The following is a 26,416-nucleotide window of genomic DNA, read 5'->3' as shown; positions in this document are numbered from 1 at the left end:
GCCACTCAGAGGGCACACACCAAAGAACAGTGTTACAGAAACGAAACCTGGCAGAGGTATCTGTGGGGGGGGGGGGGAGGAAAGGAAGTTGGGCAGGTGGAGGTAAGTGAGGTACAAGGACTGTGGGGAAGGGTGTTATGAAACATAGATGAGATAGTAAGGCCCCCTCTTGTGTGCAAGGCAAGTCAACTTGTAGTAGATAGCAGCAAGAATATAGAAAAGAAGAAACAACATGAAGGAGTAGAGTCCATTATTGGTGAGGGAGGTTTGTTTCACAAGAGCATCGAAAATCAGGCGATATAATATTGTAGTTCATCTGGCAGACGAGGTCAGAGTTGTTGATGGGGAGACCACAGGTGTTGTAAACCAGGTGAATAAAGTCGTGATAACTGAGAAGAAAGGGATTGAGGAGAAGGTGCTGAGGCAGGGGAAAGGGGAGGGGAGTAAAAAGGGGTAACAGCCGGGAAGAGGGAAAGAGAGACAGTGACCTGGGAAGGGAGGAGGAAGAGCAGCACATATGGAAGGAGTAGTAGAGGAAGTCGGGGCGGGGGAGGGGGAGCAAGAGAGGGAAGAGACAACCAGTGGGGGAGGAAGGAAATGGAGCAGCATCAGGGGACGGAGGAAAGAGGTCAGGCTTGTGCATTTGTTTTTCATATCGGCCAATACAACTTGGTTATTCATGCACGCGTTGGTCCTCATTCATTCTCGGAAATACCAACTTGTTCCTATAATAAGCATTTTATGATAGGGGATAATATGTGTTGTTTAAGAGTGCTTGTGAACATTGCTGAAAATAGTCATAGATGAGAGGCGTGTGAAAGTTCATGGCCTGGTATGGAATCAGAATAAGAAATTTAAGGTGATTGTTCAGTTAGAAGGCCAACACTTAATTTGATATCGGATTTGCAACGTATTTCCGGCCACGTGCCAAAGCGTGGATATATATATATATATATATATATATATATATATATATATATATATATATATATATATATATATATATATATATATATATATTTAGGGTGTCAGGGTAAAGCCACGTCATCATCATTGTGGTTCTGCTCTTTCCTGAGTCAGAGGTGGTGTGATCTGGTGTAATATGGGTGTATATTAACAGATATGTGGACATCTCTGTGCTCGTGCACTTCCGGGAGAGCACCATGTCAATGCTCCCCTCTTTTCTGGGTTACCTGGGTAGTGTATCGGTAGAGTGTGCTGGCAAGCTGGTCATGAGCTTTGTAGGTGAGCAGGCATAGATATTATAAGTGAATGTGTGTGCCACAAAGTGTTTGTTGAAGTGAAGCAGTGTGCTGATGTGGCATGCCAGAGTGTTGTGGTGATGTTTGCCTACCACGTCGGTGTGGTGTATGTGCTTACGTTGCTCGTTCTGTCTGCTTTGGACCATCCTGTATCTGTCACATTTAGTAATGTATAGTATTGTTTCGGGATGTCAATTGTTTCACTGACTATACCACCTCCATGGCCTTTCACATACCATGCTTCAAGCACCAATCACCAATGTTTATTTGCTGTGATGTCTAACATGTGGGAGCACCACAAAGCACACGACCAGTGGCAGGCAACACTTGCACCATAAATTTGTGCCACAATGGCCATGATGGGGACACATATTTTTGAGTCCCCATGATAGGTAAAAGGTGACTTGAATGTTAAGTTTCTGATGAGCTTTGTTCGACCAACGGCGTCGTCGCCAAGAGTGTGCTGTTGTCGGCAGAAACAAGAAACTGATGGAGGTCCTCATTTGTCTCTCCGCTCCCCCCAATCTCCAACTCTTGTGCTGATGTGGCATACACTTTGAAAAGCTTTGATAGACATGGCCAATTTCTGTCTCTGGGGTATGCAGTTTGTGCTGTTCAACAATTGGTTGATGCACACAAATCAGCGCATATGCAGTAAAATTTGCATACGCTGGCGGGATAGCTGAAAGCTGTCTAGCCCAGGTCAGAATGTCGACCCAGCTATAACCCGGTGTTTCGCATGCAGGGTGAGGCGTCGGTGTGTGCGCCATCCATTGCAAGGATGTTAAGCTGGAGGAGCTGTCTGCCAGCACTCGTCTTTGGTGTATGATATAACATTTGGGAGGTTCGGATTATACATTTTTAAAAAGAAGAAATGTGCATCCAACTAAAAAAACTAACTTGATCTACTCTACTAATTTACATAATAAGCAAGAGCAGTCCTGGTCCCAGACGACGTTTCACCCGCTTCCCACCGAGCTTCTTCAGGCCAATAGATACCGCTTCTAAACACATGTCCGCTTTTATTCCCAAGGCTACCACTCATTTCCGGTCACGTACTGGTGCACGAGGTCTATTGAGGAGTGTTTGTTTTTTTTTTTCCCAAACCTTAACAAGTAAATATCAAATCGCATAACCGATGGTCTGCTCTGCTCTTTTTTTATTACTTACTCATGATCTGTCATTGGATGTATGGGGGTGAGTGTGTGTGTGTGTGTGTGTGTGTGTGTGTGTGTGTGTGTGTGTGTGCTTGTTGGTGTTTTTATGTTTCTGGGACACGAACACGGCTGGGTTCGTGTCCGGCTTGGATGTGATGACGTGGGCGTTGCGTGGTTGGTGGCGTTTCTGTTAGGTGCGGTGCACGCATGAATGTATTGTTGGTGGAGTTTCTGGTCTTGCTTATTACTTAAATTAGCAGAGTAGATCCAGTTCCTTTTTTTGTTGGATGTACCTTTCTTGGGAAAAAAAAATAAATTATATCTCATATATAAAGCTCATTCTAACCCCAGACTCGCTGACTGATATTAAAGTTCGGGACCTTCCGGGTGAGGTAGAAAGCTGAAAATTTTTTGCGTGCCAATGGATACCGAAGCCGATATGATTAATAGGAGGTGGACACGTTGATCCTCGGAGATTATAACGCGGGCGTGAGGGGCAGGGCGCAATTTCGGAGGGACGGGGGCACGGGAAAGCACAGCACAAGGGAGGTTTACACTCGAACCCCACTACAAATACACGGATACAGTTTCTTCAAATGAACACATTTTAATGAAAATAAACAAATATTTACAAAGGACAATAATTCAAAAGGTAATGATAATAATGAAGTAAATGAATCCTAAAGTCGAGGCGCCTCTTCACACGGACTCAATTACAAAGGGAAAACAAATTAAAAAGAAAATCCTTCCTTTCAACTATTCTTGTACTTAGCTTGGCCAAGAGCTGGTCTTTGTGGAACTTGGAATCGAGGCGCTTACACCAGCACGTGCATACTCGCGCAAAATGGCACTTCTAACGTAGCAGGACAAACGTAAGCCAGGCACTCCATGAGCGGCACTCAACACCAAGGCTCATAGCCCATTGCAGCTGATTCATGCATCAATCATCCTCACCGACCCGCTATGACATACACGAGGCTCGGAGTCCGTTTCTCACAACTCAACAAAGAGCCAACGGCCAGTGCCTTGCTTCGTGCGTGTGCTCACCCTAAACTCCCATCTCTGTCCTCTTCCGAAATCAACTCTGCCTCATGCGTTCCTCACACTGACCGCATCCGTGTGCTCTGCCCATCTCTCGTCATATTGAGTTTGATGCCCCCCCCCACACCCTCTTCCTCTTCAGGCGTCATGCCAAACAATCCTCTGTCTCCGGGGCATGGCCTGCTCAAATGAAACCCAGAAGGCAGGGCTTCTGCCTGCTCGGCGAGCTTCTGACATCACGCCCATCAATCATCAGCCTCGGGGGTGTGACTCCACCCGCTGTCACCCTTGGAGGCGGGGCTTCTGCCTGCTCGGCACGTTTGCTTGTTTCTTATCATGCTTTTGGTTATAAAGGCATAGGGAAAAGTCACAGGGGGACAATTACACACTGGGGAAGCTTATTCTTACTCCCTTCCTAATTAACACCGTACCACCCCCCCCTACCCGTGTGGTGACACGTAACACTTAAGCTCACAGTCTACCGACTAAATTACATCAAGTTGCCTCTTACACGTCCACTGAACAAACTATATTCAATGCTAAATTCTCTATTAGTTCCTCCATCTACCCCCACAATGATAACAATGTAAATTAATGAAAACAAATAAATAAAAAATAAAACAAATTAATGCAGGTGAGCATCCCGAGACAATAGGGAAGCACAGTTCGTTATTGCTTACAATGTGTAAGCATACCCCGGCAGTATATATATATATATATATGTTGTTGTTGTTCATCTTTCGGCTGCTCCTGTTAGGGGTCGCCACAGCGGATCATCCGTTATGATCCGCATACTGATTTGGCACAGGTTTTACGCCGGATGCCCTTCCTGACGCAACCCTGGTCGCCTCTTACGACACAGGGATCAGGATTTGGGTTTCGCCATGATTCCGGGCTGCTCTACACCCTGCCCAGTGCAGAGCCCCCGTCCTCAAGCGATCCTCCAACCCAAGCCTCCGAGTAGCCGGATTACAGGCGCACGCCACTACGCCCGGTATATATATATATATATATATATATATATATATATATATATATATATATATATATATATATATATATATATATATGTATATATAAATGTCAGTGTGTGTGCTTCCTCCATAACTCCAAAGCCATGAACCCTTGTGGCCTGAAACTTTACTTTGCAAGCATACTAAGGGAACTCCAAGGGGGTGCATGGAAGAAAATTGGGTGTTTGGGTTCATTTAAACACCCCTTATTTTATTATCCTTTATCAAGGCTCATCCTTGGTCACCTCACTGTCCCTCGCTGAGATAGCTTTCCCCCCCTCGTGGTCTTCTCACCCGACCCCCGACCCACAACAATATATATATATATATATATATATATATGTATATATATATATGTATATATATATATGTATATATATATATATATATATGTATGTATATATATATATATATATATGTATATATATATATATATATATATATATATATATGTATGTATATATGTATATATATATATATATATATATATATATATATATATATATATATATATGTCAGGTCAGGTCAGGTTCGATCTGTGACCTGCTACAGGTACCATGTAAACCTGTACTAACCTGTTCCATGGTTGGGTTGTCGGCGACTAAACCGTCTCCCCCACCAGGTTTTCTGGTGAGGAGGGTGTTTGGATATGGACACCCAGCAGGATTAAAAACAAAACCTGTCAAAGGGCGGAGGAGCTCCTTGTGAGCCAACGGCCATCCATATCTAGTGCCCAACTGTGTCTGCGGACGTCCTCCTGCAGTTGGGTTACTTCTTATTAGGACGTTGGTGGCAGGATTTGCACTCCGGCCACCGTAAAACCCTTCATTCCGCAAAACACAAAAACCCAAAAAAATCTGAAAACCCACTCCGTGGGAGTACCTCCTGTGCAGCTTCCCTTCGCAGGGCAGCTTACCGGATGACAGGATTGGGGCAAAGCCTTCGAGACCCCCAATCTTTGATGATAGGAGGGAAACCATGGGGTAACATCCCTGGGTCAGATTGCGGGAGAGTGTGTCGGAGTGGTGCTGAGGTGTCGTCCACCAGATGGCGGTCTCCTTGGGTTAACCTGAGGCGGTCCCTTCGGGTGAGTGCCTGGAATGTCCTATCCCGAAGAGAGGATGATCACCTGTCTCTGTTATCATCTGAGCTCAAGCGTTTGGACATCGGGATTGCAGCTCTCTCTGAGGTTCGGAGACCGGATTGCGCCGAGATAATGGTGGGTGGTTACACCTCCTATTGGTCTGGTCGCTCTGATGGTTACCATACCCAAGGAGTTGCTGTAGCTGTGTCCAATAAGCTTACCCCAATGATAATTGAGGTAACACAGGTCAACGAGCGTATTATGAGATTAAGGATTCGTCACTCCTTAGGTGTCATTTCCCTGGTCTCTGTTTATGTTCCGACTGAGGCGAGCGATCTCACCGTGAAGGATGCATTCTACGCCACACTCGAGTCTGTGGTTGATCAGTGCCCCAGAGGAGATACACTTCTAGTCTTGGGGGATTTCAATGCCTCGACTGGAACTGATAGGGATGGTTATGAGGTGTGTGTTGGTCCCCATGGGTCAGGAACTATGAACCAGAATAGCACTAAGTTCCTTGACTTTGCAAGAAGTCATGGACTTAGGGTGGCTGGTTCATGGTTTCAGCGCCCACAAGCTCATCGCTGGACTTGGTATTCCAAAGCTGGTGGTGTGGCAAAGGAGATTGACCATGTCCTCATTGATGGTCGTTGGAGGATGATCCAGAACTGCAGGGTCTACCGGAGTGCTCAGTTCCTCAATACTGACCACAGGCTTGTTGTAGCAACTCTAAAGCTGCACTTTAAATCCTGGAGAATGGTACCATCCCAGCCTCGGCTGGATGTTGCCAAGCTCAGGGATGAGAGAGTAGCTGAGGAGTTTGCGAACAGGCTGAGTGGACACTTGGGGGGTCTGGGTGCTTTGGGGGGTCCTGAAGAGTTGTGGAGCGCCTTCAAGACCACCATCCTTGATGTTGCCGGTGGATGTCTTGGAGTTCACCGCAGGGCAAAGAAGAATTTTGTCTCTCAAGGGACACTGGATACCATTGACCAGAGTCACAGGGCCAGGCTAAATGGCAGAGCTGAGCTGTTCAGGGAGCTGAGGCGTAAAACTGTACGTGCACTGAGGGTGGACAAGTAGGCCTATGTGCGAGGAATCTGTGAGGGGGTAGAGCATCACCTGTGGACAGGTGATTCTCGTCCCGCTTACAGGGGAATTCGCGCATTACGTTCATCCAAGCCCATCCCTCGGAGCACTGCAGTTCGAGCAGAGTGGTAGGCTCTTGACAGAGGAGTCTGAAGTGAAGGCCCGCTGGGCCGGTTACTTTGAGCGGTTGTACCAGGCTGATCCCCCAGCTGTCGAGTTGGACGTCAAGGGTGTTACAATCCCTGTTCCTGACCCTCGAATCAACTGTGGTCCACCTTCGCTTGTGGAAACACGGGCTGCGGTGAACCATTTGAAACTGGGCAAAGCTCCAGGGATCTGTGGCATCCATGCCGAACTTCTCAAGGCTGGTGGAAATGCTGCACTTGTGTCGTTGCATGTAGTTTTGTGCTCTGCCTGGAACACAGGCATCATCCCAACTGACTGGAAGAGGGGCCTTGTTGTCCCTCTCTGGAAAGGGAAGGGTGATCGCCAAGACTGCAACAACTACTGAGGGGTGACGCTGCTCTCAGTGCCGGGCAAGGTCTTTGCTCGGATAATTCTTGATAGGGTTCGCCACCATCTGCTTGAGCACCAGCGTCCAGAGCAGTCAGGCTTTACACCAAAGAGGTCAACGATTGACCGTATCCTTGCCCTTCGTGTCCTCACCGAACGCAGACGAGAGTTTTGGCAGGGGCTGCTTGCAGCCTATGTTGATCTCTGTAAAGCGTTCGATTCAGTGAATCGGGATGTCCTCTGGAGGATTCTTGGTCTTCGTGGGGTGCCACCAAAACTGATCGATCTTATGTCTGAACTCTACTCTGGTACTGAGAGTGCTGTGAAGTGTGGTGGTACCATCTCTGACTTATTTCCAGTTGTTACTGGAGTTCGTCAGGGGTGTGTACTTGCCCCCACACTTTTTAGCACTTGTATGGACTGGATTTTAGGGAGGATGTCGGAGAGATCAAGTTGCGGTGCATCGTTTGGGAATGTGAAGATCTCGGACCTTGATTTTGCAGATGATGCAGTCATCTTTGCGGAGACTTTAGACATCCTTTTGGGGGCCCTCGAGGTGCTGAATGAGGAGTCGGAGCCGCTGGGATTACGGGTTTCTTGGGTCAAAACTAAGATCCAGGCTTTCGGTGACATCTTGGATGCTGCTGTCCTGTCTGTGTCTGTTTGTGGTGAGGATGTTGAGGTCGTGGAGAGATTCACTTACCTTGGCAGTGATATTCATGTCTCTGCTGGCTGCGAGTCAGAGGTCAATAGACGTCTGGGTCGGGCCTGGGGAGTCATGGATTCACTGGATCATGGGGTGTGGCGCTGCCGGTACCTGTGCGGGAGGACGAAAGTCTGAGTCTTCAGGTCCTTGGTACTTCCAGTCTTGCTCTATGGATGCGAGACTTGGACTCTGACCAAGGATCTGAGACGGAGACTTAATTCCTTTGGTACCAGGTCTCTTCGGAGAATCCTTGGCTATCGCTGGTCGGATTTTGTGTCCAACGAGCGGTTGCTGAGAGAAACTCGGATGAGATTTGTTACCTGCATGGTCCGTGAGCGTCAGTTGCGGCTGTATGGACACGTGGCTCGTTTTCCTGACGCTGATCCTGCTCACCAGATTCTCTCAGCGAGGGAGTCTCATGAGTGGAGGAGGCCAGTGGGCCGACCACGTGCCTCGTGGTTGCAGCAGGTTGACCATCATCTCAAGGAGATGGGGATGGGCCTGGCATCTGCCTGGGGGATGGCCAGACGGAGGCCCCTGGAGTACCGGCGGAAAGTGGACGCAGCGACGCGCTGTTCTGGCACATGCTCCCATACCTGACATATATGTATATATATATATATATATATATATATATATATATATATATATATATATATATATATATATATATCTTTATATATATATCTATATATATATATATATATATATATATATATATATATATATATATATATATATATATATATATATATATATATATATATATATATATATATATATATATATATATATATATATATATATATATATATATATATATATATATATATATATATATATATATATATATATATATATATATATATATATATATATATATATATATATATATATATATATCTTTTTTATATATATATATATATATATATATATATATATATATATATATACACACATATACATACATTGTATATCCCTAACAACGATACATCCCTTCGTTCACTTCATCACGACCTTCCGAGTGATCTATACATTCGTGAGCAAAACCCTTATTGTGGACTTGTCCTTTTTCTTCTGTGATGTGTTCCTGTTTGAACATGCTCTTCATCTATTGCTTGCTTCCTGGCTCTCTCGCTTCCCCCATTTTTGATTTTTGATCCATATAATCAGTGGTACAGGTGATCACGTGCATATTCACCGTTCTATATTATCTTTGTGTAAACACACACTTACACACCAGACCACATTAATGTAGTGCCCCTTCCCTTCGTGTGCAGTCTTTTGGCTGCTGTTTGCATCATTGGTTCGGGGCATGGATATGCCGCTGATGCAGTGCCCCTATTACCAGTCCACTGGTACTCATTTCGCCGACCTCAGAAGGATGACAGGCTGAGTCAACCCCCTGGTGTTGCAGTGGCCAACAGGGATTGAACTCAGGACTGTAGGATCCCAACTCGGATCCCAACTCAGAACCCAGCCAGGATCTCAACTACGATTTCAACTGGGATCCCAACAAGGATCCCAACTAGGATCCCAACTCGGATCACAACTGGGATCCCAACCAGGATTCCAAGCCACCACCTTAACCGCTGAGCCACCACCAGGCTTACTATTACTGTAGTGAGTACCAGGAAGCAAGTGCCACACCAGCTATTGCTGTATGATGCATCCTGACCAACAGGAAATGCCTGCCACACATTAACCTGTCTGTTGTGGACAAAACAGTCATAGGGGTAGCCAGGAACCATTTAATTTTTTTTAAGGCTCTTCTGGCTAAACAGTTGCATGGGTTCTGTCTATTGGGCATGAGCTTCGCAGAGTTACAGCCACATACATCACCGTAGGATTGTACTGCAGCTAATACCAGGAAGAGAATTAAATTCTCAATTTAATAGAACAGTTGAAAAATGTTTTCCTCTTTGCGGTGGATTGGTCGATAAAAATCGAGAATTTACTTGTCTTCGTGGTATCGGCTGTCGTGCAACGATACGTAGATGTAGGGGGCTGTAGCTCTGCTAAGTTCATGCCGAATAGACGGAGTCTATCCAACTGTTTAGTCAGAAGAGCCTTTTTGTTGAAATATCCATGTACTGTATATAACATCCACCAATAACCAAGCTGTTTGGTTTTATTTCTCCAATTTTTACAGAAAGAGGAAGGACCAGACCCAGTCTCAGGCGGCTTCATCCACTCAATGCAGATAGTTTATCAGGCCCAAAATCTGTTTCATCGTGTGCATGCCAAGTACGCTTCTCTTGTGCCATAATATGGGACGAGCAGTGCGAAGTGGCCACGCAGACAAAGAAAGGTTTAAATTGACACGAAATAGACAGCCATTTTGGAATTGATGTCCTCAATAAGAAGAGAAAGAAATATCCAAGTTTAATACAACTACAATGATTCACTAGCTTCAACGTATGGTGGCCAATCAAAACTGCTGAGACAGACGGAGTTTGTTTAAACTCCTTCAAATCCCACTGTACTTTGCCATTCCAATGGTTACAACAAGGATTGCCAAGAAGATGGAATGCACTTGATACATCAGGGAGAGGGTGAAACTGAGATTTGAAGGAGTTTAAACAAACTCTGCTAGATGGCAGTAGTGGATGAGGAAGAGGTCCCTTGAGCGGTTGCAGAACCACAGAGACAAGCAACACACATCTCACCACAATGCTGCATGATATATCAACCCATTACTCTTTAATGCAGATACTGGCTCGCACACGATACTTTGAATGATACAGTTGGTTGCGCTATAGTCTCTGGGAGGGTTATGGTTGTGGGACGGGAGTGTGCAGATCACATACACCACCATTTGCTTGCTGTTTCTACCCGCACTTGAGCATGAATGTGGTGCACAGGTTTGTTATGGAGGTGATAGTGTGCTTCCTTTCCTGCTGGTGAATCCCCTGTCAACTGTGATGCTGCACCCTCTGTGGATTCTGCTTTTCTCTGGTACAGTGCAGCCGATACTCAGTGGCGAAGTCGTAATGGGGGATGAGAAAGGGGGAGTGGGGGTGAAGTTTCCATCATAGGAGATTGTGCAGGTATCGAGTGGCTGCCCTGTTCACTATTCTGGTCAGTCCCCAACGCCGATGCATCCCTTCGTCCACTTCATCACAACCTTCCGAGTGATCTATACCTTCTTGAGCAAAACCATTATTGGGCAACATTCCATGTTGCTTTCATCTGCTTTGTGGTTTCCCTTTCCAAATATTTTCATCTTGGTGAACCTTGCAAACAATTTCAATCCCGACATCTCGGTCGTGAATGACTAGTTGAACGGCAGTTTCTTTTCCAGTAATATTTGCTTGCTTCATGAGCTGAGGTCATTTCGGAGTATTTCCTGCTTTCAGAATTCTCAAACTCTAAATTTACCTACTGTAATGACACAGTGAGCTTGCACCTGTTTGAAAGGAAGCAAGTCCTCCTTGGCTTCGTCTGGACCCAGAGGCCATTAAAAACTGCTTACCGCACCCTCCGTCCTAACACTCCCCACCCCCCAAACCCAAACTCGCTTCCCTACACCGGTTCTCCCCTCATGTGGAATGAGCATGAGGTTTATTTAAAACATTGGCCGCCACCTTATCAGCCTGGCAGTTGGAAACATTGACGTCAAATGGCCGTAGCCAGTGTGGCGAACGAGATGCTGGTGATATGGTTACCAGCCCCAAGCGAGGGGGGTGCAGGGGGGGGGGGAATTAACAAATGAAACAGCTTCATGGCTCACAGTATAGAGTAAACCATGGATAGGCACAGGTGATGGTGAATCCACATGGTTTTAAAGGGACTTTGATCATTGAGATCAATGATGTGCTGAAATCTATTTTGTGGCTTCGTGTCGCAGCAGTTCCCCCAAGTCTTCAGTCCTTCGCATCTGTTTATTCCATCATATCATCTATTCAAACCCACTCAAAGACAGTAGTCCTTGGAGTCTTTGACTTGCTTGTTCTGATTCCCTCAACCCAATCTGACTCTCTTCTTACCTCGATGTTTATCTCCACTTGCCAGCGAAAGCATTTGTGATTGTCTACTCTCAATCGGGCTGTCAGGATGGCCAAGAGGTACGTAGACTCGCCTCTAAGCTGTGTCTAGCTTGGGTTCGAATCAAGACCTAGCTATAAAAAAAAATCTGTCATTCTGGTGTTTCACAGGCAGGGTGCTTCATCGATGGAGGTACAGTACCTTGGATGCTCCCGTCTACCGTCATTAGTTGCTGGACGTTAAAGATCTCACGCGGTGTCCTTCATGAAGAGTTGGGCAGCTATTGCAGGCACCCTGAACAAGTTACAAATTCCTGTGGCCCTGACTTCCTGTGTAGGAGCGGTGACCCGACCAGGACTGTGACACTAGCCATATAAACTGCTTCGGCAGCACCAACATCTGATCTGTGCTCAATGTTATGGTGATTTCACAAGTCTATTAATTAATTATATCTTAGTTTGCATTGCAGTTTTGCATCAACCAGTTTGTCATATGCTGATGGGAACAATAAATTCGAAACAGCTGTGCAAAAGTGGCCACTGATGTAAGTTTTTCCAAAATCGATGTGAGCACAGCCCTTCCATGACTTTTGGCCGGCAGAGATGAGTGTGTGTGAGTGTGTGAGTGGAATGATAGGAGCGGCTGTTCTCACTATTTTGAGATTCTGGAAGTCAACATCAAAGTGGGCATTTGAATTAGATCTGTACTCCCCCCCCCCTCAATCATTATTTATTTATTTGTTTATAAACAGCCATCTCAGGCTCAGGGAGGAGCTTTGTACACATATGCAAGACAAGGACATAAGGAAACCTCAAATGGCCTTTAACATCAAATACAAAGATATCAGTAAGCTTCGAACAAATGATCGTTATATGGTGTCAGTACTCTCTCCGGCGATGGGATTTCATCTGGGGATCTCAGCATTATATAAACACAGTGTGCAGACTTGATAACACCAAACAGACCATGGTGGCCTCATCCTGTCCTGTCCCCCCCCCTCCAATCTTCTCGGTACCTCGATCTGCCCTTTGTTCCCCTCCGTTTAATTCACATGCTGCGGCGACTCCAGATGGTATTTCAATTCGGTTTGTGGTTTTGAAAAGAGGGAAACTTTAGCGGTCATGGAAGTTTTGACGCGGTGCCATTTCGGGGGTTCAAACACACGTGACGTTACCTGTACCTGAGTGTGAGTTCGGGCCAATTGTGAGCTCAATAAGGGCAAGGTGTTCGGGCTGGTACCCCCACAAATATATGAATGGGGAATTAACCGAGTGGCATTTACTGCTCAATGCTGAACACTGTTCATCGCGGGATGGAAACTGAAAAATCATGCGACGTGAAGCGCTTCCTTGGATTCCAAAGCGGATATTGAGCAAGGAATGTGTGCATGCACGAGCGTGTCACATGCGCGTACAGTGCTGCAAAAAATGGCCACATGACACTTTTCTGTTGCTGGGTCTGGAATCTGGATAGCCCAGTGGCCTGACTTGGAGTCCCACATTCTGCGGTGGTTTGTCTATGGCCATAGGTCATGTTGTCCTTGAGTGGCTACGTGTACTAATGGTACGTTCGCGGACACAGCAACCAACTACACATCAAATATATCTATATATACATATAATCTCCACACCATGCTCATGTCGAATCCTGTAAGAGTGTGACAATGGGGGGTGTGGGAGTGAGTGCTGGAGTGGGAGTTTCACTGCCATTCACCGAGATGCCTCGACTCGCCGAGTCCCTTCACGAGAGGAACAATTCAACGCAGGACGCCATTGGGCCCATCAAGCGGGCGCAATGCTTGCCAACACATGGTGGTTTTTCCGTAACCTTGTCCTTTTTATATGCCGAGCATCAAGCAAGAAAGCAGCGCGTACCATTTTATTTTTAAGTGTTTGATATGACTCGGCCAGGGTTCGAACCGCCGACCTCCCAGACTCTGAGCCGATACACTCTGACTGTCACAATTTAGAGTGCGACATTCCGCCTCAGTGACGTCACAGTTAAACTGTGACGTCACTGAGGCGGAATGACGCACTTTTATTTGTTCCAAGTGATCTCGGAGGTAATTTTGACCAAGTGCGGTGAACAAAGACGGTTAAAGTTCAAGGGTGTAATGTCGGGAAATAAACCAAAGTTGGTTGGAGAATGCAATATCTCTTGACAACTGGGATCCGCCAGGATTGCTCGGAGGCCTACCCAGAAGTGTCGGGAGAGGCCGATGACGTCAGTTGTGTAAAACCACAGGTCCGTGAGGTTGTTGCACTGAGCGGTTTTCATTTCCAGTTTTAACAGCTAGCTGGAGGCCTCCTGTTTGGGAACAGATCTCACCACACTTTGTGGTGCTGATGATCTCTAAATAAAATCAGTAAATGACGATGATGTTCAACGCGAAAACAATCATTGATAATATGATCAACACGGATAAGAATAATTATCATGTCATGACAAAAATAGAGCACGCAAGATTAAATGTAACGTATGACTGACTGACCTAAAATAAAAATAAATAAATAAAAAATGGCCACTTTACACAGGTGGCCTTAATAGCCAGATCTTGGGAGCTTTTATCAACTCGTTCAAATTCGAGTCAAATGCATATATTACGTATGCAAAAAGGTGGACTTTCACCTCCCCCCCCAATCCCACCTATCATTGCCCCTCCCCTCCCACCCATCATCACCAATCACTCCCCATCACTCCCATCTATCACTCCGCATCACTCCGCATCACTCCCATCTATCATCCCCCATTACTCCCATCTATCATCATCCCCTCCTATCCCCTGGATGTTTTATGCATTTCTCCACTCCACCTCCTTTTCCTCTTTTATTCAATTTACCTTCTCTCAACTCGTGCATCCACATGTCGTGGGGCAACTTAGCATAACAATTGTGCATTTTGTGAGGAAAGCACCAAATTTGGCACACTAGTAGCCTATCATATTACGAACAGATTTGGATATTGGGCCATCTCAAAATTTTTGATGGCAGTGGAAAATGGCTGCCACAGCCATCAGTGGCTGAATTTGAGATGGCCCAATATCCAAATCTGTTCATAATATGTTAGGCTACTAGTGTGCCAAATTTGGTGCTTTCCTCACAAAATGCACAATTGTTATGCTATATTTAGCTAAGTTGCCCCACTAATTATATTTAAATTCCCCCAATACCTTTCCAAATATCTATGCCGGTCCAACTTACAGGTGATTCAATGACTTCATCATGTATCACGCAGTCAGGTAAACCAAGTGTATTTCATCTCCATTAACATATCGTGCAGTACTTACTGTACTCCGTGTTTCATACAAGTCTCTAAATCACATCTCGTAACCCACTCCACGCTTTATTCCACTTCATTCCCCCTTCTCTCCGAATTCGGACCTTCCCCCTCAAGTGTAATGGATAATCACGAGCAGAATTAACTGTTCATGTACTTACCTGCACAGGTGGCACCACGGTTCTGGTGTCCAGCAGGTGGGAATGCTGAAGGGTCATGTGGTATACAACGGAGTTGGTATGGATAGTGCCTTAGATCAGGACTAATTCCCAACTCGGATCCACCTTCTCTATTATCTTGCCTTCAGCAACTTATTCATCAAATTTCTTTCCACTACATCCCTCCACCGAAATATCTCCCCCTTCTTCTTTTTCCCTCTAAGCGGTTCACTTTCTTCATTGGTTCTTCGTCCTTTCTTCTGACCACGTGCCCAAACCACCCCAACCTATCCTCTCTATTTTATACAACATATAGACCATGAGCCAGACCCTCAAAATTTGGTTCACGGTACCATCCAGGGGGAGTAATGGTATGTACCATTTCTCACAAGGTATATACATCCATAGATATTGAAAATATATGATAGCGTCTAATAACTCTCGGCCTTCTCGATGATAGCAACTTGTATCCAACCGGACCCTTACACGTGGAAAACCGCAGTTTTGGGACCGAAAATCATATTGGTCGATTTTCAAATCAGCTTCAGTTGACCACCAGCAGCCTAAAATACCAACTTTTTTATTACTTAAAATAAATCTGTTATGTTATGAATATATAGTGGGATTTATTTCAATATCAAAAACCAAAATCAATGGTTTATCTTTTTTTAGAAACGACACTATCAAAATTACCCGATCAGCACTGTAAACCACATTTTTTGTCACACCTTGGTTTTATTGCCAACACGTATTATTGTGAAAAGTTGTATCAACAGGAACATCCTGGTACACCCAGAAATGGTCCTTATAATTATAGCTCGAAGAGCGATCAACATAAAAAGGTACAATATTCCAATATCTGGGCTGATGTTTGTCTTGTCGGAACCCGCGATTAGTGGGGGATATGTTCCCGAAAAATGCTGCGAATATTGGGGCATTGCTTCAATGGAAAAAGGGGAGATAGGTTCCTGGGGGTTCGTGATCAAACATCCCGTGAAAATCAACGAAAAACCAAAAACAAACTGCGAATACGTGAAGCACAGGGCAGCGAGTGTAGGAGGAGGTCGCACTTTATACACCGTGAATACACGTGGTCTGTGAATAGTGAATCGGAGCATAGCGGGGTCCGACAGCATTGCGAAGACTTCATATCGTCATAATTAAAAAAAAATTATCTCTATTAATAAATGTCAGTGTGTGTGTGTGTGTGTGTGTGTGTGTGTGTGTGTGTGTGTGTCTGTGTGTGTATGTCAGAGTGTGTGTGTGTGTGTGTAGGTATAAGAGTGTGTGTGTGTGTGTGTGTGTGTGTGTATGTCAGTGTGTGTGTGTAGGTATAAGAGTGTGTGTGTGTGTGTGTGTGTGTCAGAGTGTGTGTATGTGTTAGTGTGTGTGTGTGTGTGTGTGTGTGTGTGTGTGTGTGTGTGTGTGTGTGTATGTATGTCAGAGAGTGTGTGTATGTCAGTGTGTGTGTGTGTGTGTGTGTGTGTGTGTGTGTGTGTGTGTAGGTGTAGGTGTTAGTGTGTGTGTGCGTGTGTCAGTGTGTGTGTGTGTGTCCTCCATAACTCCAATGCCATGAACCCGAGCAGCCTGAAACTTTGCATGCCATACTAAGGGAACTCCAAGGAATTGGATGAATGAAAACTGGATGTTTGGGTTAATTGAAATTTAAACTTTTTCATTAACCTCAGTAGCAGTTTCGACTGTTAAAAAAAGTGTTCTTTGGTCCAATTCAGACATTGCTTGGGCGTTTCCGGGTTCATGGATTTATGTGACTTGCCAAGCCCAGCCGTTCCTCATCAACCGTTTCAATGGAGTACTTAAGCCACTTGGCGAGCGCTCGACAATATTCACACTGTCAATGAATATTGTATTCAGGCAATTGATCGACTTGAACAAAGTGCAGGGCCCATTCGCCTACGTTTGGCCGTGCAGTGCCTTGGGCGGTGAGTGGCTCGCTGAAAATGTGAAATTTTATTTTACACCACTTTTCCCTTTTTGTATGATCTTCCTTCATTATATGACGTCACTTCGACATAGATAGATACAAATAATAAAAAAATTAAACGTTTCGTTTTTAGAAGTTTCTTCAACCCTCCCGTTGGAGTGCTTACTCAAGTGGAGTGCTTAACGTCTCCGCATTTAAGAAGGAAAAATAAATTATATCATCACAATGAGTAAAAAAATGTTTTCAGTCATGACAAAACAACGAATCGCCACATCACGGCAGGAGAGCTGAGAGGTATGCACGCTTACTCTAAGCGTCTCACCTGGGTTCAAATCCTGACACAGCTATAAACTGTCATTCCGGTGTTTCACAGGCAGGGTAATTCATCAATGTGTGTTTCGTTAAACTACACGTCATATCTGCCGGAATCACCACCCCCCCCTCAACCACTCCTCTCTCTCCCCCACCCCCTGTTAAGGGGGCTGTTCAGGACTGACAGTTTAGTTTTGAATTTTCCATGTAGATGACATGGGTTTTAACTGCTCCTGCCCGGTTTTATATAGAACCCGGCCGTTAAGAAGAAAGGGTTGCTGTTCAGGCGAGTTTTATCAATCTCGCCTTCCTCTATGCTCACGCCGCCTTCCCCTCATGATGCCTTCTCCTCTTCCCCTTCACACCGCATTCCCTTACCCTCATGCTGCCTTACCTTCCCTTCCCTTCCCTACTCTTCCCCTCATACTGCTTTTCCTTCCCAACACCCTGCCTTCCCTTACACTTACCTCCTCCCAAACTCTCTCCTCCTCTCTCACTTCTCCCCTATCCTCCTCACTCCCACGCCCATCCTGGAGTGTACAGCGAAGTTTGGTGAGGCATCGCTCCCCCCCCCCTTCCACACACACACTTTCCTCCCTGTCTCTCCCTGTCTCTCCCTCTCTCCCTCTCTCTCCCTCTCTCTCTCTCTCCCTAAATACAAATTACTGATACACTCACGAGTACACAGCTCAAGTTAATATCCATCTTCCTCATGAAGCAAGTCATCCCCAGAAGTTACGTCCTCTGACAGCTCAGAAGCCTGCTTGTTCTCACAGTTCCTCAGTTTGCACGTCTGTACATTTGAGTCCACTAGGAATACAGACACGGTTTTAGCTTCTTTCAACTTCTGGAACAAGTGCACATCAGTAGATGAAGGAGAGCTTGTGGAGCAGGTTGTCCATCCATCCAATCTATGCGACCCCGCAGCCTTGCGCTGCATATGAAATAAGAAGAAGTGATACTCTGAGAATCCACCGAAGCATTCTCATTTCTGTCATTTGGAGCAACTCTTCTTCCCTTTTCCTCAAATCCCATATTTCTGAACCATACATTATAACTGGTCTAATCACCGCTTTTCAGTCTAGATTCTTACTTTCCCTTCTCTAATTATCCTTCTATGACAGACAACACAACTAAACCTTCTTCCATCTTCACCTCTGCCACCTTATGTTTTCACCCCAGTTTGTCTATGTTTGTCTGTGAGCAGGTTATCTCAAAAAGTTATAGATGGATTTCAGTCGAAACTTTGTGGGCAGGTTGGGTGTGTGACGAGGATGAACTGATTCGACTTTGGTGAAGATCCGGATCCTTCACCATTGAGAGATTGGGCCAAAAACGAGATATAGCACAATATCTCAAAAAGTTGTGGACGAGTTATAACAAAACTAGGTGGAGGAGTTGGGTAGGTGATAAGAACAAGCTGATTGTTTGTGGTTGAGGTTGGGATCCAGATCCGGCCTATCAGTGGGATACAAAAGGTAACCTGTTCAACCTGATGGAGGTATGCGCTCCACTGAGTGCCCTTCCAGTTATCCATGGTGCTTTTACCCACTCCCAAACTCCTACTTCACAAACTTCCTCTTCCTTTAGTGCTGAGCACATTAACTAACTGTGGTTATCCTAAGCTGATTGCAATACATCCTGTACACATTCGGTTTTGATCTTGTCCTGTTGCTGAAAAGTTCAGCTACAAATTATAGACGCAGAAAAAAAAAACGAGGGTAGGGGGTTAAGTTGATTAAAATAAAACCGAGAAAAGGAAGATAAGGAAGGAATTTAAACAAAGCATAACCATGGACAATTTAACCAAAACAGGTACAATACAGTACAAGGAAATCTGACACAGGTGGAGGCCATTCAGCCCATCGTGCCTGCGCGAACACCATACTAAATTATCCACACAAGATCAAAGGAAGAAAATGCAATTAAAAATAAATTAATCAATTAATTGATTTCTTTCTTTTCTTTTTCTTCTTCCCCTTGGGGAAGGGGGCATGGGCTTGGCTAAAAACATACATCAACCACACAACACCCCTCTACAAGACCCCCACCAACAGCAATCCGTACACATGCACACAATCACCCATCAATACTCAAAGTACCTAAAAGTCCGATCAACATCCCTATACCCCTCTATCTTCATAACTTCCAGGTACCTATCTAATTCTAATTTAAACTTATATACTTTTTCTGCTGCCACTACCTTTCCAGGGAGACCATTCCATGCATGAACTACTCCCTGAGTGAGTCCCCTGCCTTACTACCGTCTTAACTCTCCTCTTCTTTACTCTCAGGCTATGGCCCCTGGTCCTATCACTGTTGACTCTGTTGAAGATCTTAAACATCTCTATCATATCTCCTCGTAACCGTCTCCTTTCTCGTGAATAATGCCCTGTGTCCTTCAGCCGCTCCTCATTGCTGAGTCGAGCTAGGCCAGGAATCAATGTAGTGGCCCTGCACTGAACCCTCTCTAAGGCATCTATGTCCTTCCGGAACTGTAGTGACCAAAATTGAACACAATATTCTAGATGTGGCCCTCACGAAATTCCTGTATAATGTTAATACCACCTCTTTTGATTTATAATTCTTGATGCCCTCTTTATACAGCCTAAAACCCTATTTATTTCACCTATAGCTGCCTGGCACTGTGCTGCCTGCTTACCTCCCATATCTATTACCACCCCCAGATCCTTCTCCTGTGTGACACGCTCCAAAATTACCCCTTACATCCTGTAATCTCTATTTTCATTGTCCTTTCCCATCTCCAACACCTTACACTTGCTCAGGTTAAATTACATCTGCCAATATTTTGCCCAATCCATACAAGTATCAATACTTTCCTGAATCTGATCACCACCCCCTCTGCTATCCACCTCACCTCCAAGCTTTGTGTCGTCTGCAAATTTGGAAAGTTTACTCTTTACCCCATTATCCAAATCGTTGATGTAAATAATGAATAGTAATGGTCCGAGTACTGATCCCTGAGGTACCCCGCTACTTACATCCTCCCAGCAAGACATCCTCCCACTCACAGCCACTCTTTGCTTCCTATCACGAAGCCAGTTTGCAATCCAATTAGCTACCTGACCAGCCACTCCACAAGCCCTCACTTTGAGTAACAACCTCCGATGTGGTACTTTATCAAATGCCTTCTTAAGGCCCTGTCACACCTTGACGATTTAGCCAACGTATGCAAAATTGGGCTAAAACGCCGGCACACGTCGAATACATTATGAGTAAGTTTGTATACGTTAAGAGCATGCTGAAAAACACTGCCATACGTCGTAGTACGCTGGCTTTCATCGTTGTACTTTGCGGTTGTCCTCAAATTTTAGCATGCTTGAAATTTTATGACATATGCCAGCGTATGACTCACACGTTCCGCAACGCTGGCCATAAGTTGTACGCACGTTATGCGATTGTTGACACACGTCGACACACGTTACTTGTAAGTTACTCATAAGTCGAAATACGTCGAGGTAATGCTTAGCGTACCCAAAACTTATTTCTAACCTATGAGTAGCGTGCTTTGAACCTATGTGTAACGTACCTCCAACGCATATTGACCTATGTAGACGTATTTGATTGACGTCTTCCGGACGACCACAGAACTTACTGAACGTGTTTCTAATTTACAGCTACCGTATAATGGCGTATTGGCAGCGTTTAAAAAAAAACAACAACAACAATAACTTCCGATATTTCGTCACGTGTCGTTATGTCACGACTGATTGCCTCTTCAGTTTGCTCATGTCTTATTCTTAGTTCCTCCTGAATATTTTCTGTTTGAGGATATTGTCACGTCGACGTTGAAACTTAAAAGCAAATGTCCAAATATATTTTAAAATTCGTGATAGACTAAAAAAAAAACAAAATAAAAAAACAACAGCAACAACAACAGCAACAACAACTTCAGATATTTCGTCACGTGCCTTAACGGAGCCAAGGAGAAAAAAAGAAAATGTGCCTTGACGGAGAAAATAAGTTTCGGGTATGCTAAACATTACCTCGACGTGTTTTGACTTATGAGTAACTTACAAGGAACTTGTGTTGACATGTGTCAACGATCGTGTAACGTGCCTACAACTTATCCCCAGCGTAGCGGAACGTGTGAGCCATAAGGCGAGTACGTCGTAAAATTTTCAGCATGCTTGAAATTTCACGACGAACTAAACGTACCACGGAATATGACAGCGTACTTCATCGTTTTTCAGCGTGCTCCTAACGTACACACAACTTACCCATACCGTATTCGACGTGTCCCAGCATTTTAGACACATTTTTCATAGGTCGGCATATGCTGGCTAAATCGTCAAGGTGTGACTGCGTGGTTGACACTTCCAATTCTCAGGCGGTTATGATTTAAATCGGCGTGCAGCAGGTTTTTAACAGGCTATGCCACGAGTTCGTCGGCGATACGTGCAGCGCGCTATGCCTAAGTTAAACTATCGTTGGGCATAGGTTGTGAACGCCGACAACAGGCTAAGCATTCGTTGGTATAAGTTATCTATAAGACAATGAAACGTTCTGTGCCCGTTACTAATATGTTATGAATACGACCAAAACTTAAAAAAAAACATCAAAATTTCACCGTACGCCAACGTTTTACTTACATTTTTATACGTTGCCATTGCTGGCTAAATCGTCAAGGTGTGACAGCGCTTTTAAAGTCGAGATATCGATATTATATCCACTGCCTTTTCCTCATCCACCCATATGAAGGGGGGTGGGTGGTGATGTGGAATGAGATTGGGACGTCATGTTATTAACAAATGGAGAAAAAGGGGACAATATGGGAATTCTAAGTTCTGCCATTTTTCGCACACTTAACGTGTACTGCATATTATTATTATCACATGTGGTTTATATTTGTCCACACGATTATAAGAGTATCATTATTGTAATAATTAGTTATTTTTATTAATTTAATAGTCTATGTTTGTAGCATTGGCCACCTTGCCTCCCCCATGTATTATTACCCCGCACACGCGAAGCGAAAAGCAGGTTTAAACAATTGGTTCATGTCAATACGTCTTATCAGTTTATGATCGAGGAACAACTTATTTAAATTGAATGTTATATTTTGAACACAAATTGGCACGTGAACAGGAAGACAAGTGTTTCGTTTTACCGTACGTTGGCCCTGAATTTGTTCCGACAGCACATGCGCAGAGAGAAGTGAGATAATTATTGCCCTCTGTCTGCCTGCCTAGCAGAGAAATAAAATTGAAAATCATTCCACACAGGAAACTTACTGTATTTATGGATGTGATAAATAACACAAACAATAGTCACGAAGTACTAAGGTGACGTGTTAGATAGGGTGGCGAAAAAGACATTGAGTAAACGGCGGTAAAACCATAATTAATTAATTTATACGCCTTTTACAATCGTTATGATATTTAAATTGAATTATATACTTGAAGATTGCAGTACACAAATTGCCAGTCATCATACTTCCAAGAACTTCCAGTTTTGCAGTCCTTCAATTTAAATAAAGGTTCAATGGGGGTGGTGTATAAGGGTGGTGTTTGGTACTGGTTCTGGACTACTTCAAGAGCAGTAAACTTTCAGATTTTTTTTTTAAACGATCGTTAAAATAATTATTTTATTAAAATGGAAGTAAAATTGCAGTAACGCAGCGCAGGATATCGTGTTCTCTGATCTCTGTAGTTATTACCCCTGCCACCGAAGGTGAAGGTGACTGTTTTCACCCCTCTCTGTCTGTCTGTCTGTCTGTCTGACTGTGCATAATATCTCAAAAAGTTGTGGATGGATTCCAATGAAACTTAGTGGACAGGTTTGATGTTTGACCACAACAAATTGATTGGATTTTAGTGAAGATCTAAATCCGGATCTGGATACGATAATTATTTAATTTCTAAAGTAATTCTTCACCATTGAGAGATCGGGCCAAAAACGATATATAGCATGATATTTCAAAAATGTATTGGGCCCGATATGTTCTTGTGGATCAGGTATTGCGTGGCGGAGGTATACACTCTTCCGAATGCCCTTCCAGTTATTATTGTTGTCCCCCACCCCCTCTGACAAGGTTGGAGACGGGAGACATTAAAATGAGCTCTGTCCGACCGACTGAATATAATAAGTCCATGTACTTTTGTGTGCGTAATATTTCATAAACCGTTAAACATTTTGCTTTCATATTGCAGATATCTATTCCTCATGACATAATCGCAACCTGATTAGATCACGGCTGTGATCGGCTGATTTATTTTGCCATGACAACCATCTTGGTAACTCGGCTTGTGTACATGATACTTCAAAACACCATTGAATATTTAGCTTTCATATTTTACAGATCTATTCCCAATACCACCCAAAAAGTGGGGGACCGAGAGTATCAGCTCCTTGTTATTATTATATCCAGTACTAGCAAAGGTACCTGTCCCCAGTGATAGGAGAGGTTTAAGTTGATTTAACAATTTAAATTATTTCATGGAATTTAAAAAGGTTAATTGTGTTGCACTCTTGGTTTCACTCGGAGCCAAAGTTTTGAGTTACTTATCCTCCACACCGTGAAATGGTGGTACAACATCAGGCGGCGGAGGTTGGATTTGTTCAAAAAGAGGGCAAAATATAGCCATTTTAAATTGTGTTACTCCAGGAATATCTGTATTAAATCTACATGAAGCCAGATGTTCATGAGGACTTTGAAAACTACTGGAAGGGGCAATAAAGTGACTGGATATGTTGCATCAAGAAAAGTGAAATGAAAATGCAAAAATCAATCAGCAGCTTTTCAAATGCAACACGGGAAGCGGCCGCCGTATATGGGAGATACACGAACGCACGGATAGACACCACGGTTCACATCCAACATATAAAAGGAGCTCGGTTCGGTATGCCTGCATCCCTACATACGTCCACCGGTCTGGGTGTGCGTATGTCCAATGGGTGCTTCTAGTTATTGATACACTAATAAATGTTAGTGTGTGTGTGTGTGTGTGTGTGTGTGTGTGTGTGTGTGTGTGTGTGTGTGTGTGTGTCAGTGTGTCTCCTCCACAACTCCAAAACTATCAAACCTAGCAGCCTGAAACTTTGCATGCATCCTAAGAAAACTCCAAGGAAGTGAAAGAGTGAAAATTAGGTGTTTGAGTTAATTAAAACACCCCTTTTGAAGAAAATTAACAGCCTTATTTAATTGTATCCTTCATCAGGCGATACTCGGCCACTTCACTCTCGATGGTCTTATGGCATTTCCTGGGTAACCTCACTGGGGTCTTATACCGCCATGTTTTTGGCCTGCCAACCACGCCTTGATTTGGAACAGGCCGCAACGATTTCTTCACGATTAAGTTTTTTTTCCCACTTTCCTCACTCATATTATCCAATGCCTGTTCATCATAGATACAAATCGCTGTGTACAACACCTTTGTAAGTACTATAGTTTTCAAATTAGGAGCTCGGAGCGATTTGATGCAATTATATGAAACAATTTTCCACGATCTCCTCTCACGGACTAATTAAAGTATATCATCGAAATATTATTTCGCCTTTTCGGATCGGATATTGTCCGGATTAAACAAGTGTCGAAATCTGTTGTGAAATCTCATAATTTAAAGAAATAACGAGTCTTATAACGAAGCTGTCCCTGAAATTCCCTGAAAAAAAATGTTTTTTTTTTTCTGCAGCCTTTAAAACCTTCATTTTATTTTAATTGAAATATATATTTGAACACTGTCGTACATAAATCACCTTGATAGCACTTTCAACCCCCCCTCCCCCCCCCCCAATTTAGTAGTACCTGGTTAAAATTTTATGCCATCTCGACCAATCAAATTTGCTGCTCATGCTTTCACCGTTGGGGAATATGAAGATTTGGACAAAATGGCGACTTGTAGGAAATACAGATTGTGCTTGGAAGGAAATGCAACAAGCAAGAGTTCAAAAGACCTTTTTCCCCCCCAAGACTGAAAGGGTAAGTTGTTCTATCAACTCGTTATTGTTGTCATTATCAATGATGGTGGTGCTGTTATCAATAACTATGATTGTATTGCAGCTTGGCTAACTAATAAGGCCCCCACATGCTTCCCCCCCGCCGCTGCAGCCACAGTTGGGTGCATGACCAGACTGTTTTTATCATTTTGTTGATTGGCAGCTGATGCAAATCCTCCGAGGCCATCCGGCATGCGGAACACGTGCACGTTACTGAGGCTGCTTGGGCAATGCGGTGTGGGGGGTGAGGGGGAGGGTAGTGTTTATAGGTGGGGAGGAGAAAAGAAAGGGGAAAAGGGGGGGGCACGTGTGCATGGGAGTTCACAAAACGACCTGCAGGGCTGCCTAAAAAGGATGAACCCGCAATTTCACTATCTTTTCAACAAGTGATTACTTTCATTATAACATAGATGTACATCATGACATCATTATGTACATCATGACAGTTAATTGCTGGCATAACGGAATGAGCTTGATTATACACATTAAAAACGATTATTACAATTGGTTTGAAACAACAAAAACAAAAAAACGCTTTTTCAAATAATCTCCAAAGCCTGGTGTGCACCAGTCTACAAACATTCTCGCATTTCATTCATCAAGCAAGTTCAACCAGTAAGTATAAATAAATACATTTGTGAACAAAAACCAATTGGAATGCACAGATATACGAGGGACAGTCAATAAGGAACCTTAAAATGGTGATAATAAGTTCGAGAATGTAGTGTGCGTAGTTGTAGACGATATATGTTGTATCCATGGGTAAAAGTCATGTTTTTGCCTGTTTTAGATCTGGCAACATTGGTCAATGAATTTTAGGTCAATATGGTGACGCATGGTTATTGCTGCAGCAGGTGTATGACTGGGACAGGAAGTTTAAAAGTGGAGTTATTTCAGTTCAGGTGCGAGTTGTCTGG

At 44.0% G+C, this 26,416-nt stretch overlaps 1 protein-coding gene and 1 long non-coding RNA gene across 2 annotated transcripts in view; one reads left to right on the top strand and one right to left on the bottom strand.

The window, feature by feature from the left end:
* Positions 1–26,416, bottom strand: part of LOC147012245 (uncharacterized) — a 230,076-nt gene that overhangs the window by 130,140 nt on the left and 73,520 nt on the right. The gene's annotated exons all lie outside the window — the stretch shown is intronic.
* Positions 11,561–12,442, top strand: LOC147012246 (uncharacterized). Its single transcript, XR_015051530.1, has 2 exons — positions 11,561–11,929; positions 12,020–12,442. It is a non-coding gene; the product is annotated as an uncharacterized LOC147012246 (long non-coding RNA).

The sequence above is a fragment of the Eptatretus burgeri genome, chromosome 15 (genome assembly GCF_056783735.1).
Source record: "Eptatretus burgeri isolate ZD-2024b chromosome 15, Ebu_testis_v1, whole genome shotgun sequence".
NCBI lineage: Eukaryota > Metazoa > Chordata > Myxini > Myxiniformes > Myxinidae > Eptatretus > Eptatretus burgeri.
Note: the sequence above shows the minus strand (reverse complement) of the source record. Positions and strands in the feature narration are given on the sequence as shown.